This window comes from Ochotona princeps, chromosome 14 (genome assembly GCF_030435755.1).
Source record: "Ochotona princeps isolate mOchPri1 chromosome 14, mOchPri1.hap1, whole genome shotgun sequence".
Taxonomy (NCBI): domain Eukaryota; kingdom Metazoa; phylum Chordata; class Mammalia; order Lagomorpha; family Ochotonidae; genus Ochotona; species Ochotona princeps.
In genome coordinates this window covers 30,158,044-30,165,931 of record NC_080845.1, presented here as the reverse complement: position 1 = coordinate 30,165,931, position 7,888 = coordinate 30,158,044, and the positions used below count along the sequence as shown (strand labels likewise).

The following is a 7,888-nucleotide window of genomic DNA, read 5'->3' as shown; positions in this document are numbered from 1 at the left end:
CCGGCAGCCAGAGAGAGAAGGCCAAGATTTCAGGGAACCTTCCTGAGATGGAAACCCGTGCCTTTCTCACTCTCCCTCCCCCAACCCCTTCTTGTGGCCTTTCCTCCCCCTCAATGCCAGGAGGAGAGCTTTTCAAACTTGCCTCAACCTCAACCTCAGGCCCACCCCCAGGGAGCCTCCGGAGGTGTGGGGGATCCACAGTCATCCTGGACAGGTCATGGGTCAGCGGCCACCTCTCTTCAGGCGCCTGCACCGGATTAATCATCTCTTCCTGGTGATTTGCATGGCAACCCTCCCGCACTTGGTGCCCAGGGGAGTTTTCTGGTTTTCTCACCTCAGTTAACTCCGGCCTCCTGGGTTGCTGTGGATTCCCCACCCCACCACCTTGCCTTGCCATCTGCATGCCAGGCTGTGCATACAGCAGCATCTGCAAGGAATTTGGAGACTGTCACGACCAGGATTCCTGAAGTTCTGCAAGATGTCAGAGCAGCAAAGGACCTAAAGATTGTCTAAACCATCCTGGCCCACCCTACCTCACCTCCCATTTCACAGACAGGACATTGAGGCCAGAACCAGCAGGGCTGGGGGGAGCTTAACCTTTGCCCTGTACATGCATCAAGAGGCATGGCCAGACCTAGGCCTTGGGACTCTCCCAATTAGCATCCTTTGCCCACCTTTGTGGGACTTTATCAACAGATGACTTGGACAAGTTAGGAGAGAGCAGCTGCAGCTGCGTGTCACTGTGTGAGCACAGATGGCAGTCACATTCCCTTTCTGAAAGAGCAAACTAAGCAATCCCCGCTGCCGAGCTCTCAGGAGGCTCCGGGGAGCCAGTGAACCCGGAGGCAGGAGGCTTCTGGAACTCTGGTTGAGAGGGGAGTGGGAAGCGGTAGCGCATGAAGTGAGCAGGAAAAAAAAAGCTCAAGTTCCCAGACCTAGCCCCCAATACTTGCTATCGTATTGGAGTTTCCAGGACAAAGAACCCGTCAAAATCAGAAGGTCACTCTTCTTATAGCTTGGAGGACTTTCCTGAGATTCTCAAGTCTGGAGCCCCTCTTGGTGCCTCCAGGGAGGCTGAGGTCCAGAGAGGGCTTCCCATCCCAACCAGCACCCGCACCGCTGGCTTCCCGTGGTCAGGGCAGGGTTTGGAGGAGGCCCAAGGCAGGGCTGTCGATAGCTCTCCTCTGGTCTTTTTTTTTTTTTTTTTCTGGAGATCTACAGGCTGGAAAAAGAAAAACACCACAGAGGAAGCCTGAGGTTTCTCTGTGACAACAGACTCCTGTGCTATAAAGAAACCATTGTGGTTGTAACATGGGTTGGGGGAGAGAAGAAAGACTATGAAAGTGAAATGTGTAATCTGTCAGAGGAAACTGAAAATGTGTTCCCCCTCCCATGCAAATTCTCTGCGGCTCTTCCTCCTGCACCTGCAGCGGCTCACAACATTCACAACAGAAGATCAGCCGGGGCCCCATGCTCAGGGCTCACACTGGCTGTGCTGGGCCACCAGCTCCCACGACAGAAAGAGGAGATAGACAGAGACGCATCCCATACCTCAGCCCATGCAGGGGAGGGTATTCCAAGCTGCCCATGCCGCAACTGCGGGTGCCTGTCTTCCCTGGCCTGCCAGGATGGGAGCCGGGCCTCTTGATAACCCAGCTAAAGTAGCCACACTTTTCCAAGGAGCCACACTCAGCTCTGCTCCAGTTCTTATCTAGCTCACCTCCTGCCTCATATCCTTCTCCACCCTCCACATTACCCCTGCCTTTTGAAAATTTGCTTGTGCTGTGGGCCCTGCTGGAAAGCCCTTCTTTTGCTCTCCCTAGTCCTGCCAGAAATCCCGTCAGACACCTTCCATTCTGCTCCCGGCGCTCTCAGTGTCTCTCACCTGTTCCTCCCCACCTCTGTGCACATCCTTATCCTGGCACTGCACCTGTCAAGCAGCCACATCACAGCCTGGGGCAGACTTTGCTCACTCATGTCTCCAGGCTCCATCGTGAGCACTTTTTCTCTTGGAGAGAGAAAGACTTCTTAGCAGGGTTCCAGAGCAGACACTACTTGACAACTAAGGTGGCCTCTCTTTCTTCCTTTACAAGAAAATTTGGAAAAAAAATTTTTTTTCAGTGTATTTTCATTTTATTTAAAAGGCAGAGAGAGATCTTTCCACCCACCGATTCACTCACTGCAAGTGCCCCGCAACAGCCAGGACTGGGCCAGGCAGGAGTCAAGAGACTGGATACTCACTCCAGGCCTCTTACCTGGGTGACCCTGACCTGAGGACTCTAGCCTCCATCTGCTGCCTCCCAGAGCTGCATTAGCAGGAAATTGGATCAGAAGCAGAGCAGCCGGAACTCTAATGTGGGATGCAGGCATCTAAGGAGCAGCTTAACCACTATGCCAGATGCCTCTTAAAGTTGACCTTTTAAAGACAGCTTGTTTGTGAACCTCAACCATCTTTTCAACATATTCAAGGAGAAGTTTAGACTGAAGTGAAGGGCCAGAAACCTAATTTGAATTCTGTATAGATCATACACACTCTTGTCCTCCAACTTGGTGTCAATGGACAAGATGATTTGACCAATGTGAACCCTGGCCGCTCTCTCCCAGGGGTTTTCCAAAGACACCCCCATGGCTGTTTAGAACCTCATTTGCAAACAACATAAGATCACAGACAACAAACTCCATTGGAACGGGCTGAGCCAGAGGACCCTGAAGGTCGCTCATACAGGCAGCAGGTTTTGTATCCCACAGATGAGGTAGCCATTTGCAGCTGAGGCCAGTCTGTGACGTCTGAGACTTGCCACGACTTCCTTCCTTATGCTGTCCCATGCTGTCTGGGCCTTACTTCTGAAATAATCCACGCAGGAAACAGTGTTCCTCAGTTGTATGCTCACACTCACACACATGCACACACTGGCTCATACAGCTCTGAACACACTCAAGTCACACACACAAGCATACAATTCACACACATACACACACATTCCCATCAGACAGCTCATGAGCTTCAGGAGTCCAGGTGAGGATTGCAGGGCTATAAAGACAGGCGACAATGGGCCCAGCACAGTAGCCTAGCAGCTAAAGTCCTCAGCTTGAATGTGCTGGGATCCCATATGGGTACCAGTTCTAATCCCGGTGGCCCCACTTCCTATCAAGCTTCCTGCCTGTGGCCTGAGAAGGCAGTCAAGGCCACTTGGGAAGTGAATTAGCAGATGGAAGATCTTTCTCTCTGTCTCTCCTCCTCTCTGTATATCTGACTTTCCAATAAAAATAAATAAATAAATAAAAAGACAAGTAATATTACACAGAATATAGCTCCCCACCACCCTTGCAGCTTTCTGTACCCACTCTCGGCACCTTCTCCCCTGTTCTCTTCCCTGCATTCCTCTGGCAGCATCTCCTGTTCCGGATTCCTGTCCTTTAGGGCCATCTGTCTATCTATCCATCTATCTTCTTCCATACACTGGTTCCTCTCCAGATATTCCAGGCTGAACCGAGCCAAAGCAGGGAGCTGTGGATTTTTTAAAGATATATTTATTTATTTGAAAGGCAAAGTGACATAGAAAGGAAGGAGAGAGCTCCATCTGCTTATTCCCTCTCCAAAAGGCCACAGTGGTGGCCAGGGCTAACCTAGGCTGAAGCTAGAAACTCCATCTGGGTCTCCTGTGTGGGTGGCCAGGAGATCATTGCTTGCTGCTTTCCCAAGTGCATTAGCAGAAAGCCAGATAAGAAATGGAGTGTGGTAAGGGGTAGAATTGTTTCTCTAAGATGCCAACCTTATAAATGGTGGCTTAACCCATTGCACCAGAACCTTACCCCCATCCTGAGCTAGGAACTCACGCCAAGTCTCCCACACAGGTGTCTGACCCAACTGCTTGAGCCGTCCCCCGCTGCTTCCTTGGTGCACACCAGCAGGAGGGTGGAGTCGGAAGCCGAGCCGGGACTCAAACCAAGCACTGTGCCATGGGATGTGGGTCTTCTAAGTGGCATCTTAATCACTGTCCCTCTGTTTCACGAAGCCATTTTATTGCCCACCCTGGGAGTGAACAGCCCACACTGAAGCTAAAGATCCTCGCCAGTCAAGGAGTTTCTTCCCCAACGAATCGCTGGGATCACATGCTTACCTTGTCCCCCATTTCATCATGAACGCCCTGTCACAGCTCCCCGTTTCCCAACCTAAACGAACACCATTCACTGTTTAGTGTGAGCCCCCACTGAGTACCCAGCACTTGCCATGCTCTGCAAGTGCAGAGGCAGCAGTGATGGGAACAGACACATAAATCAGAGGGAGGCACTGAGGGATGCCATCTGGGAGGCCTAGGGACAACAGCCTGCTTCTAAAGGAGGAGCAGCGCTCCAGGTGAGTGAGCTCAGGAAGGAGGAACCGCAGGTGGCATTCTCGCCACCTGAGCTGCATGCCCCGCCCCTTCTGTCATAGTTCTTCAGGGTCTGACCATCCTCCAACAAGTGCACATCACAGATTGCTATCACTGGTAGGTCCGTTTCACTTCTTTCAAACTTCATTGAAATGGAATCATCCAGGGGTGTGCATTGTGGCGCAGCACGTTAAGAGGCTCCCTACAACACTGATAGTCCATATGAGTGCCAGTTCAAATCCCAGCTGCTCTGCTTCCCAACCACCTTCTGGCTAATGGGACCTGAGAAAGCAACAAAAGATGGCCCATAGGCTTGAACTGCTGCCACCAACACGGGAGACCCAGATATACTTCCTGGCTGCTGGCTTTGGCCTAACCCAAACCTGGCTTTTTGCATCATTTAGGGAGTGAACCAACAGATAGACGATCTCTTTCCATCTCTCAGTCTCTCAGTCTTTCTGTCACTCTGCTTTTCAAGTTAATAACAAGTAAATCTTTAAGGGGGAAAAAAAAAGCACAGGATCATCCACGACGTGTGCTCTGTCTCTGACTGCTTCAGCTCTGTGTTTGTGAAAGTCGTCACGGGCAGAGTCTTAAAGCTTTGCTTCGCATGCTAAAAGTTAGGGACCTAAACTTGACAGAGCCCAAACTTAACACAATAGTTTCCTAATCACTCCACCACAGAAGCAGGGCTGTTGTGAAAATGAGCTTTCATCCTCTTGTTGGAAAAACTCACCCAGAATATAAGCCTCAAGGACCACAATGTGGAGCAAGCCCCCGCCTGACCCCCCGTGAAACGGCGAGAGGCTCATCCCAGTCCAAGACTTAAGAGACTCCGTTAAACCCTGCGTGGATTTTCTATGCCCAGTGGTTTCCCATTTTGTCTTTTAATTTTTACGTTAAGGACTTAAGTTTAACAAAAGAGCCAAATTACCACCAAGCTTTAAAATGAACTTGTTTAGAAGAGTTTAAACACACACACAGGCTTTAAAATAGGGGGCTTTAATTAGCTTTGGGAGATGGCAAGTAGGCAGCTCCGGTGCCCTGTCTTGTGCTTTGCAAAAGCAAGGAACAGAGACCAGAGACATTTGGGCAAAGAACCACAGTGACCTAAGTCTTGCATGCCCGTTACCCTGCCTGCATCCAGCACAGTGACATTGTTGTCTATTGGGTTGGGACCCAGGGAATTACAGTGTAATTTTTTTTTCAAAGATTTTCATTGGGGGCCAGTGTGGTGACATAGTAGGCTAATCCTTTGCAGCACTGGCATCTGATATAGGCATCTGTTGGAGTCCCCACTGGTACACTTCCCTTCCAGCTCCCTGCGGAAATGCCTTGGAAAAAAGCAGTGGAAAATAGCATAAGGCCTTGAGCCTCTAAACCCACCTGGGAAACCCAGAGGAAGTTCCTGGCTCCTGGCTTTACCTCGGCTCAGCTCCTGCCGTTGTGTTCATTAGGGGAGTGAGCCAGCAGATGGAAGATCTATTTTTCAGTCGTTCCCATTCTCTGTGACTCTGTCAAGTAAGATAAATAAATCTTAAAGAAAAAAAAAAAATTCAGTTTTTTTTAATTCCCCAAGGGGGTGCACTGCTCCTGGAAGCACTGCAATACCAGGTCGATGCGTGGCTTGGACAAAGCAAGCTCCTATTCCAACTCCTAATTCCCAAAATCCATTTAATATATTGTCCTGGGATAGAGGACATATCAGATACTAAACTGATAAAAAAATTGGGCCCAACATGATAGCATAATGGTTAGGGTCCTCGCCTTGAACACGCCAGGATCCCATATGGGCGCTGGTTCGAATCCCGGCAGCTCCACTTCCCATCCAGCTCCCTGCTTGTGGCCTGGGAAGGCAGTTAAAGACGGCCCAAAGCCTTGGGACCCTGCACTTATGTGGGAGACCTGGAGTAACGTTCCTGGCTCCTGGCTTCAGATCAGCATAGCACCACCGGCCGTTGCATCCAGTTGGGGAGTGAATCATTGGAGGGAAGATCTTCCTCTCTGTCTCTTCTCTCTGTACATCTGCCTTTCCAATAAAACAAATAAATATTAAAAAAACTGATAAGAAATTGATAATACACTTGACCTTAGCCAAAAGACTGAGAAAGTTAGAGGTTGGGACAGATGGAGAAAGAGATCTTCCTTCTGCTGGTTTACTCTTCAAATGGCACAACAGCCTAGAGCCGGGCCCAAATGAAGAACCTGAGGCTCCATTCAAGTCCCCACACGATGCAAGAGCCAAAGCACTTGAACTATCTTCCACCGCTTTCCCAGAAGCATTAGCTGCGTCAGAAGTGGAGCAGCTGGGACAAGAGCTGGCACTCTGACTCAGGAAGCTGGGGTCACCATGGAGTGAATGTGCTGTGCCACAACACCAGCGCCGGCCTTGCTGATTTTCAGCTCTCCAAGTGATCCCGCCATACTGCCACGGTCAAGACTCTCCAGACTGGTTGACAGCCGTAGGATGAGAGACCAGGGAGAGGAAATGGGAGAGGACTTCACACCCACATCTGTCTCGGCGTGTCAAGGAGTCACGGGGGTCGCAGCCCAGCTGGCGGACACCAAGGGACCGCGTCCCTGGGAAGAGCTCTGCTGCCAGCTGAATGGCGTTGTCACCCAGCCCCGGCCACAGATGTGTGTTTGACGGAGACACTGGCATAGAGGCACCAGGGATGCCCAGAGGGGAACACTCGTGAAAGGCAGCACAGGCATGGCCTCCTGCAGGCTGAGCAGAGTGGCCTTGGAGCACTGCTGCCCCACTGACATCTGAGTCTTGGCCAGGAATGGCCCCCACCTTCAGTGCCCCCTCTAGGTGTCCAGAGTCTCACGAGGGTTCCTTTACCGTCCCAGGGTCTCCACTTGTAGGAACTCTACCCTGAAGATCAACCAGGAAGCCCTGAAAGAATGACCTACTGTTGAGTGTTCTTTATACATTGTGGATGCTGGAAACGCTAGACAAAGAGCAGAGAGAACTGAAGGATAACAACCAACTCAATAGAGCGTGAAGAAGCCAGTAAACGGGCAAGAGTTTGAAGTTACACATTCAGCATGATCTCTCATCTACGCAGAAAAATTTTAAACATGCGTTGAGAATGTCCTGCAACAAGGGATAAATAAACCCCGGTGTGTTCACAGCGAGGAATGCCATGCTGCCTGCAACAACACGGGAAACTCTCAAAAGCATGGTGCCAAGTGAAAGGAGTCAGAACCATTTGAAGGAGGAAGAGTAGACAAAACTAACCTCTGGTGTTCACAGGATTGTGGATCCTCTGGAGAGACGGGAGCTGCAGGGGCTCCGAAAATCCTCAGGGGCGGGACGCGTCCTACGGGAACTGGGTTCAAGAGCTTCCCTCCTGGGCCTCCCTCCTTCTCCCCAGGAACGCCAAGCACGTGTCTGCTAGCTTTGGTTCTCACTCTGTAAGTTAACTGCAGGTGGTCCCGTCTCCCAGGGACCATGGAGAATCTCCCAGGTGACACCCATGGAGAATCTCCAGCAACCCAGCGGCACAGGC

At 50.8% G+C, this 7,888-nt stretch overlaps 1 non-coding gene across 1 annotated transcript; it reads right to left on the bottom strand.

The window, feature by feature from the left end:
* Positions 1 to 5,950: 5,950 nt before the first annotated feature.
* On the bottom strand, positions 5,951 to 6,134 carry LOC118759962 (U2 spliceosomal RNA). The gene has a single exon (XR_004996497.2). It is a non-coding gene; the product is annotated as a U2 spliceosomal RNA (small nuclear RNA).
* Positions 6,135 to 7,888: the final 1,754 nt, after the last annotated feature.